This window comes from Zootoca vivipara, chromosome 2 (genome assembly GCF_965207765.1).
Source record: "Zootoca vivipara chromosome 2, rZooViv2.hap1.1, whole genome shotgun sequence".
NCBI classification, from domain to species: Eukaryota; Metazoa; Chordata; class Lepidosauria; order Squamata; family Lacertidae; genus Zootoca; species Zootoca vivipara.
This window is the reverse complement of record NC_142584.1, coordinates 81,780,734-81,791,231: the sequence shown is the minus strand read 5'-3', so window position 1 is coordinate 81,791,231 and position 10,498 is coordinate 81,780,734.

Sequence of the window (10,498 nt, the reverse complement as noted above, 5' to 3'; positions counted from 1 at the left end):
AAATGCTATCCACTTTCCCCGAAGTTAAAATGTCCCTCACCTTTCTGGACTCTCTGAGGACTCCTACTATGAAGTAAGGTAAAGGTAAAGGGACCCCTGACCATTAGGTCCAGTCATGACCGACTCTGGGGTCGCGGCGCTCATCTTGCGTTATTGGCCGAGGGAGCCGGCGTACAGCTTCCAGGTCATGTGGCCAGCATGACAAAGCCGCTTCTGGCGAACCAGACACAGAAACACCGTTTACCTTCCCGCTGGAGCGGTACCTATTTATCTACTTGCACTTTGACGTGTTTTCGAACTGCTAGGTTGGCAGGAGCAGGGACTGAGCAACGGGAGCTCACTCTGTTGCGGGGATTCGAACCGCTGACCTTCTGATCGGCAAGCCTTAGGCTCAGTGGTTTAACCCACAGCACCACCCGTGTCTCACTATGGTACTATGGAGTACCAACCCTTAACTCTTCATTTGCCTCTCTTCCAGGCTCACAATTCCCAGAGTTCCCTGGAAAGAGGGATTGACCGTAGCTCTGTAAGGGGAATAGGAGTCTCCTAAAAACTCTCTTATCCCTTAACAAACTGCACTTCCCTCCACATTTCAGAGGAAAGGCAATGGGAGCGGTTTGTTATTTCTAGATTATGCCTGATGGTATAAGCGGCACTGAGATGCCGTCATGTTCACTGTGTGGTCCCTTATTGGCTGGGTTTCCTCATGGACCAGGATCCTTTATTGGCTGGGACCATGCAGCAAAGAAAAAGGTCTTAGAAATGGCAGAGAAGCAGCAGGATCCTGGCGCTTTTTATACACTCCATTCTCTTGGATGAACTGTAACTTTGCCATGCTATGTACGCAAAAAGTAAGTTATCTGTATGTGCTGAAAAGCTTTCCTGAGTAAAGGGGCTTTCGTAGTTCCATTCTCTCTTACTTTGGTGGCCCCGATTTTGTCCTCAAGACTGTGGCAATGGTGTTGCCAACACAGGGCTGCCTCCAGACTGCAATCCTAACCTCATTTACCAAGGAGTAAGCCCCCTTGAATTCAGCAGGACTTACTTTAAGAAGCCAGGCTGGCTATCTAAAGAACTTTTGACTGAGTTAAGATTTAAAAGGGATATGTACAAAAAATGGAAAAGGGGGAAAATCTCCAGAGAGGAATTCATTTTTTTTAAAATACATTTTATTCCAATTTTCCAAATTCAACAAATTAACAAAACCAATCTTTTATACAAAATCTTATATTCACATCTTTTACCTTGCTCCGCCGAGCTATGACTTCCCCCCCTCCCTTCATGCGGGTTTCTTGTTAATTCCCTTTTTTGCAGTTCCTTTTTTGACATATTGGTCAATTCGTAAGGTTTATTTTAATCCTGCGAGAGTTTTTAATGATCTACAGTTTTTCTCCATATAGTCCACATATTTACTCCAGTCCTTTTGAAACCTTGTCTCCCCCTGGTCACGAATCTTGCATGTCAATCTAGCAAGTTCAGCATAGTCCATCATTTTTGTCTGCCACTCCACAATTGTAGGTAATTCCTGTAATTTCCATTTTTGGGCTAACAAAGTCCTAGCCGCGGTTGTTGCATACATAAACAGTGTTTGATCTTCTTTTCTAATCTCTCCTCCCATTATTCCTAACAAAAATGCTTCTGGTTTTTTTGGAAAAGTATATCTAAACATCTTTTTCAATTCGTTATATAAACTTTCCCAAAATCTTTTAACTTTTTCGCATGTCCACCACATATGATAAAATTCACCATCTTTCTCTTTACATTTCCAGCAACTTTTGTCACTCATTCTATACATTTTAGCTAATTTAACTGGAGTTAAATACCATCTGTACATCATCTTATATACATTTTCTTTCAAGGCAGTACATGCTGTAAATCTTAAAGTTTGATTCCATAATTTCAACCACGCATCATATTCAATATTATGCCCCATTGAGAGGAATTCAAACATATAGCCAGCACGTGTAGAGACAAAGTCAGAAAAGCTAAAGCACAGAATGAACTCAGGCTCGCCAGAGAGGTTAAAAGCAACAAAAAGGGCTTTTATGGGTATGTCCGTAGCAAAAGGAAAAACAAGGAAACAGTGGGGTCACTCAGAGGAGAAGATGGTGAAATGCAAACAGGGGACAGAGAAAGGGCAGAACTCCTCAATGCCTTCTTTGCCTCAGTCTTCTCCAAGAAAGAAAACAACGCCCGACCTGAAGAATATGGAGCAGATGATTCAGCAGGGGAAACACAGCCCAGAATAAGTAAGGAGGTAGTACAAGAATACTTGGCTAGTTTAGATGTATTCAAGTCTCCAGGGCCAGATGAACTACATCCAAGAGTATTAAAAGAACTGGCAGAGGTGATTTCAGAACCACTGGCAATAATCTTTGAAAATTCCTGGAGAACAGGCGAAGTTCCAGCAGACTGGAGGAGGGCAAATGTTGTCCCTATTTTCAAAAAGGGGAAAAGAGAGGACCCAAACAATTACCGCCCAGTCAGCCTGACATCAATACCAGGAAAGATTCTAGAGCAGATCATTAAGCAAACAGTCTGTGAGCACCTAGAAAGAAACTCTGTGATCACTAAAAGTCAGCATGGGTTCCTGAAAAATAAGTCATGTCAGACTAATCTGATCTCATTTTTTGACAGAATTACAAGCCTGGTAGATGAAGGGAACGCTGTGGATGTAGCCTATCTTGATTTCAGCAAGGCCTTTGACAAGGTGCCCCATGATATTCTTGTAAAGAAGCTGGTAAAATGTGGGCTAGACAATGCTACCATTCAGTGGATTTGTAACTGGCTTACTGACCGAACCCAAAGGGTGCTCATCAATGGCTCCTCCTCATCCTGGAGAGTAGTGACTAGTGGGGTGCCACAGGGTTCTGTCTTGGGCCCAGTCTTGTTCAACATCTTTATCAATGACTTGGATGATGGGCTTGAGGGCATCCTGAGCAAGTTTGCAGATGACACCAAATTGGGAGGGGTGGCTAACACCCCAGAGGACAGGATCACACTTCAGAATGACCTTAACAGATTAGACAACTGGGCCAAAGCAAACAAGATGAATTTTAACAAGGAGAAATGTAAAGTACTACACTTGGGCAAAAAAATGAAAGGCACAAATACAGGATGGGAGACACCTGGCTTGAGAGCAGTACATGTGAAAAGGATCTAGGAGTCTTGGTAGACCACAAACTTGACATGAGTCAGCAGTGTGATGCAGCAGCTAAAAAAGCCAATGCAATTCTGGGCTGCATCAATAGGAGTATAGCATCTAGATCAAGGGAAGTAATAGTACCACTGTATTCTGCTCTGGTCAGACCTCACCTGGAGTACTGTGTCCAGTTCTGGGCACCACAGTTCAAGAAGGATACTGATAAGCTGGAACGTGTCCAGAAGAGGGCAACCAAAATGGTCAAAGGCCTGGAAACGATGCCTTATGAGGAACGGCTTAGGGAGCTGGGTATGTTTAGCCTGGAGAAGAGAAGGTTAAGGGGTGATATGATAACCATGTTCAAATATATAAAAGGATGTCATATAGAGGAGGGAGAAAGGTTGTTTTCTGCTGCTCCAGAGAAGCGGACACGGAGCAACGGATTCAAACTACAAGAAAAAAAATTCCACCTAAACATTAGGAAGAACTTCCTGACAGTAAGAGCTGTTCGGCAGTGGAATTTGCTGCCAATGAGTGTGGTGGAGTCTCCTTCTTTGGAGGTCTTTAAGAAGAGGCTTGACAGCCATCTGTCAGGAATGCTTTGATGGTGTTTCCTGCTTGGCAGGGGGTTGGACTGGATGGCCCTTGTGGTCTCTTCCAACTCTATGATTCTATGATTCTACTTCTGAGTAGACATAGAGCACATCCACTGTTGTTTGTTCAACAGGCCAGAAGTTATAACTCTGTGAGTGGAAAACTACAGCTCCCAGGATTCATTAGGGGGAGCCATGTGTTTTAAATGTATGGTGTGGATGAGCTCGTGGTTAGGACTGCATCCTTAAGTCGTGCTTAGAGTCTGTTCTAAGCATGACAAAGTCTGGAATCCAACTCATACTGTAGGTATTTTCATGAATATCCTGGTACAGTATTCCTGATCCTGACTTTATTTATTCACATTTCCTAAAGGCCTATCATGGTACATAGCCTAATGATAATTAGTTACCCAGACATCCTATGACAAAAGCAGAACTCTGCTTTCAGGAAAGGAAATCCCAGTTTCCCCAAGAGCCTATGCATGCCAGAGAGCGCCTGCCATCATAGAGCAGGAAGAGTTTGTTAGGAATGAACCAGGAAGTGGAGCCAATGGCTCCATCAGCAGAGCAAAATTCTCACGACCGGAAAATTGGAAACAGAAAACTTGAAAAAAAAAAGCTAAGATCTTGAGAGCTAATAGTAAAATGTCTATGGAGTTTTGAAGCTAGTCTGCATTGTTGCTCTACTCTAATGGTGGCTGGAAAAGCTACAAGTTCATCTGAAATTTTTGTTGAGAGAAATCAAACAATTGAATGACTAGAAATAAGCAACAGTTTACCTACTCTTCATCTACAAGAAGGGCCCAGTGGGACAATCAGGGTAGGGATATTGCAATTGCATTTTCCACAATCAGCGTCATCAAGGATTTGGAAACCCTCTGTTTCTTTGTCCTAGCAGTTAACCCTGCCAAACTCATCAGGTGAAGGAACATAACAAGTCCATAGAAACAGCTGCTGCTATCACCTTGGAAGTCACTATTTCAAGGCACACTGTTTCTCTTACTCAGTGGCACAATGGGTCAGTGCATCTGGCTGTTAACCTGAAGGTTGGTGGTTCGAGCCCACCCAGGGACGGCTGTGGGCAGGACTGCATATTTAGACGCATCCATAACCTAACACTCCAGTGAAGTTACGAGAGGAAAGATGATGTTGGTTTAAGGCTACCCAGGTAGAAACTCCATATACAGTAGATGTACAGTACCAACCCCAGTGAGACACACCATTATTTTCTGAACCAAAACACATAGGAAATATACAGAGTCAAATTTTCTGCTCACAGATCTTCTAGGGGAACTCCTCATGGATGTTCAGTCTGAGCAAAGTCACCTCTTTGTGCATTCCTTGATGTGACTTTCACTTCACAAGGACTCCCGCTAGAGAATGACCACACCAATGATCCTGACGTCGAAAGGCAGCTATCTTTAAGACAATAAGGAAAGGACAGGAAGGCCCAGGCACACCATGCCAGAAGTTCCTTTCGGACAAGATAATTCCAGGTGGCTCAGTAGTTTGACTAAGATACAGCATCATGAGGCTGGGCGGGGGAATTGTCCTTGAAAATATGTGCATAGACCCATTTCTGCCTGGCGCTGGGAGGTTTGGGCTGAGGTGGGAAGGAGGGGAGAGGGTGGAAGGGAGCCTTGCAGGAGGGTAACTGAGTGGGAGAGTGGGAGAGGAAGTTGGAGGGGAGGAAAAAGGGTGAGTCCAAAAAACCTTAAAGAGCAATTAGTCAAAGCTGAACTGTTTTTCTAAACTCTTAACGAAAACAAAGAGTGGGGCATGGCCCAGATGGTGCCAGGGGATCAAATAAACGTCGCACTCAGGAAGCAGGTGCTACTGGGAATGTTTCCTGCCAGCCTCACTGCTGCTCACAGCCGCTTTTATTATTTGTTATTTTTCATGACTGCAGCTGGGGTTTCCCTCCAGCTGTGTGGAAATATGTTTAAAGCTGGTTGTTACTGGAGCGCAGGAGAGGGAGGACTCAGGAGGGCTGATCAACAAGCTTGAAATGTCAGGGTTTCTTGGGAAAGGTGTAAGGAACCATCTGGATCTGGTTTCCCTGGCAAGGCTGGGATTTCCTTGTCTAACCTCGTCAAAGGCCCTTCTCAATCTCACCACCTTCCTCGTTTTCTCAGGCCTGCAGTTGTGCCCGTTCTGTAGTCCTTCCAAAACGGATGAATGGCTCCACTTTCTCATGCATGTTGCTTTGCCTTGAAAATATTGTCTGTGCAATAACAGAAGCAGAAGTTGAAGACACCTGAGGATCACTTTGTCCAGAGTTTTCCAAAGATATTTCTGCAATGCTCTACTTCAGAAAAAAGCTAGCACCACTTCCCAAGACACATTTTGTCCAACCTGCCAAGTCTCAGTCAAGTCTCTCTGTAGTTATGTGGTCACTGCCTCTCATCATAGTTGCCAAGTTATCCCTTTTTTAAAGGGATTTTCCCTTATGCTGAATAGGCTTCCTCGCGAGAAAAGGGAAAACTTGGCAGCTATGCCTCTCATTCCATAGGCAGTTCAGCCAGTTTCTGGTGCTACCAAGAGGTTGCAACTTCCCTCATGTAATTACCATGTAATGTAGGGATGAGGAACTGGCTCACAGGGACTTCTTTGACAAACGGGAGGGGCCACATCATCTGACATCTTATGAAGTCAGCTGATTACACTTCAAAGGAAGAATCAAGAGTGCACTCAAATTATTCCTTTCTAGCCATTGCTTTAATTAAATGGGAAAACCCTAACTGAGCCCAATCCCTTCTAGAGCACTCATATGTTGTACAGGTAATGGTGGATCACAAAGCAAGAGAAGGGACATAGGCATGCTTGTAGGACAAGGCCTGTTATTAGCAAAGGAAATATAGATGTGGCAGGTAAGCAACACTGAACGATTCTCCCCTAGGGTTTTATTCAATAAATAATATTTCTATGTCAGGGATCCAGTGGAGCACTTGTGTGAGAGGAAGGCACTTCCACTGAAACTGAGAGTGAGGCCTTGACGCTGGCTCTATCTTCAGCCTCTTCTGCTACATCAAATGCTGTCCTGACTTTCAGAAGCAGCCTTTGGGAAGTAGTGAGGGGGGCAGGGGGCACAGCTGAGGGAAGAAGAAGGGGGTTCTAGTCTGCTCATGGCTTGTAGGATCAAAGCCTTTTCTCTCTTTTTTCACATTTTCACAGCCTCAGGTGTGTGGGGGGTGGGAATATAGTTCTGTGTAGAAACTTTCTTCATTACAATTCCAATGGATTACTCTGATTCTTTTATTGGTGGTGATGGATGAAGGGGCAGGTGGATATATATGAGATTCAAAATGAGGTGCTGGTACTCATATCTTGATAAAAGTGTTGTGATTACCGGCACAAAATGGCTGCCATAGTCAGAAGAAGAAGAAGAAGAAGAAGAAGAAGAAGAAGAAGAAGAAGAAGAAGAAGAAGAAGAAGAAGAAGAAGAAGAAGAAGAAGAAGAAAGAGAGGTGATGTTATCTCATATCAGTGAGTTCCACCCCACACAAAAACACTGCTTTTGTTGATTTCACATATTAAAACGAAATCCTGCTTTTTGGTCAAAAACTCTCTCATAGTGTTGTTGTTGTTGTTTAGTTGTTTAGTCGTGTCCTACTCTTCGTGACCCCATGGACCAGAGCACGCCAGGCACTCCTGTCTTGCACTGCCTCCCGCAGTTTGGTCAAACTCATGTTCGTAGCTTCGAGAACACTGTCCAACCATCTCGTCCTCTGTCGTCCCCTTCTCCTTCTGACCTCAATCTTTCCCAACATCAGGGTCTTTTCCAGGGAGTCTTCTCTTCTCATGAGGTGGCCAAAGTATTGGAGCCTCAGCTTCACGATCTGTCCTTCCAGGGAGCACTCAGGGCTGATTTCTCTCGTAGTAACTAACGACAAAACAGTGCAACCTCCTTAAAGGAGAAACTACAAATATTTAATTAAAACACCCCAAACTACAACAAGTATAAAGCCATAAAAGAGTGGCTGAATACCAAATTGATTAATGCACACAGAGTCCCAGTGTCTGCTGAAAGGCAAGCAGTGATGAGACCAGATGGGCCTTTCAAAGAAAGGCATTCCATTGTGTAGGGGCTACAACTAAAGAGCCCTTGTCTCTGTTGCCTGTTTACCACACTTCAACTGACAGGGAGAAACTAGGGTTGCCAGACTCAATAGTGGACAGGACTTCTGTGCCTTTAATTGCCCTGCTCTCTTTTGAGGCTGGAAACCTTAAAGAGAAACCAGCAGACCCTTTGCTTGGAAATTAAACAAAGGGTCTGCTGGTTTCTCTTTTAGGTTTCCAGACTCAAAAGAGAGCAGGGCAATTAAAGGCACAGAAGTCCTGTCCACTATTGAGTCTGGCAACCCTAGGAGAAACAGAGCAAAGCTTCTGCAGTTGATCTGAGCCCATGGACTGTTTTGTATGGGAGGAGATATATTTCAGAAGACCCCTGGCACTTAGGACTTCAAAGGTCAGCAAACACTAACATCGTGAAATGGAACAGGAACAAGTAGGGAACCAGTAGAAACGGAACAGTATCGAGGTTGCATTCTTCATATGGCTTTTTTTAAAAAAACGACTGGCTCTCTTTATCATGTCAGAAGCTTTCGTGGACTAGAGTCCACGTCTTACTTCAGATGAATTGGACTGTAGTCCACAAAAGCTTAGGCAAAATCAGATTTGTTAGTCTTTATGGTTCCATAAGTCTCTTTGTTGGCTTTGTGTCAACAGGCTTAGATGGCTGCTCCTCTGCAAATAGGTGCTAATACTAACTGTTCTTGGTATGAAGAGCCAAGTAGACAGCAAGTAGTGTACGAGTGGAGCAGCAGCACAGTTCAACAACGAGCCTTCCATCCTGCCCTTTCCACCCACTGATGTGTTCCTACTCCAGCCAAAATGTCCAAGAACCACTTAGAACCCCTGGTCTCCAAAACAAGGCCGACCAGAGGGAAGATCATTAAGCAGTAGGCACCTGTTCTTCTTTGAATTCAGGTGTGGATGACTTTAAGCTGGTGATATGTGGCTTGGATCTGAATGGGCAGTGATTAGCCAGGCCTTCTCCAGAAACCTTGGTACATAGCGTTCTTTATCTTGAAGCCTCATAGGTGCTGGGACTGAGTCATCTGCAAGGTAGAGAGCAACTCCGCTGAAAAGCCACCAGCCGGCAACATCTTTATTTGTAAAACAACGTGACCTTTCAAGCATGGGCTCGGCACTTATCCCGAATGCATTCTTTGTTCCTTCATTGCCTGCTTGAGAGACTGACCTCCTCCACCAAACCCCCATTACAGAGGACACCCATCAGCAGGCCCATAGCAAGGTCAGGAGCAATATAGGTAATACCAGGTGTCCAATCCACGGAGGGTTGGGTTAGCGATCAGTACTAAATCACAATGTTGGTAGCTAGGAAGCTGAAGGTTATGTTTAGCTTCAGTGGTAGAGAATCAGCTTCGCAAGCAGGAGATCCTAGGTTCAGTCCCCAGCATCTTCAGGACTGGGCGAGACAGCTCCGTTGTTCAGATATTCATTTATTAATTCCTATAGTGAAGCCAGTCTTACCCCTAATGCTCAGGTGGCCTATGTTTTCCTAACTCATTCATCTTGAAACCTGTGACCAAGGCCATTCCCATTTTGCCTGTACTGGGGGGGAACTCAGGCTTAGAGATAGTGAAGTCCCCAATGTCACTATATCTATGTCTAGAGAAATGTGGGCTGAGCCCAAGCCTAATGCTACCCATCTATGAGGGATGCATATGGAGTCCACCTGCTCTGTCTTACCTGTCCAATCATATGCACATCCACACAGAAAGCCTCGCACGCATGCAGGGCAACCTGACAACTGCCTCTCAAAGATCAGCAACAGAGTTATTACTAATGCACATTATTTCCTGTTTCCTAGGGTGAAAGCAGATGTCTGCTTACCGCATGTTCGCTGCTTACAAATGTCCCACATGGCAGCTCCTAACCGCATGGGGATGCGGCCATCTGTAAGTGCCTGGACATGTGGTGAGGTGAGCCTTATCACACTTCTGCAACCATTCAGAAATCCACATAAACAAGGGTGTGTGGGAATGCTCCGGTTGTCGTGTGGCTGAAACCTATAGGCAACTACCTTCCCATTCAGTTAGAGCCACCGTGGGACGTTTTAAAGGGGAGGGACCATGTGGTCAGGGGTGATTTGCCCTCCCATGCGTTGTGTACTGGATCACACTGCCTCCTCAAAGCCTGCAAAAAGAAAAGTCATTTTCCCCCTACATAGCCAGGATATCCCCCACAATAAATAGCCATCACTTGCTAGAAGCTGCACTTCTGTTACAACTCCTATATTGGCACAAACTCACCCTGTTCTATCACTATACCAGTTTGTAAAATTCTTTTTTTTAAAAATCACCATTCTTTATTTCAATTATTAATATTCTATTTTTGCTGGCTGTGTCCTCTCCCGCTGTGCAAAACAGGTGCTAGTCTGCTCAGCTCACACACCTCCATCATTTGTTATTGGAAAAAGAAAGTGTCAAAGGGTAACAAAACTGCGCTGCAGTTTTGTGGACCTTTACCCCAGCTTTCATCTGCATCTGCCTTGCCATTTCATGCTATGAACCTCTTAAATGTTAATGCCTAGTGCTCCCCATTCCCTCAAGTGGTGAGAAGTCCAGAGGCAAGGCTATGTAGGGTTTGGCCTCTCCTGGCTGAGAGAGAGCATTGGAGGCATAGGGTATCCTTTTCTGTAATATTTGTTGTGTTTCCTAATATATACATTGGTACC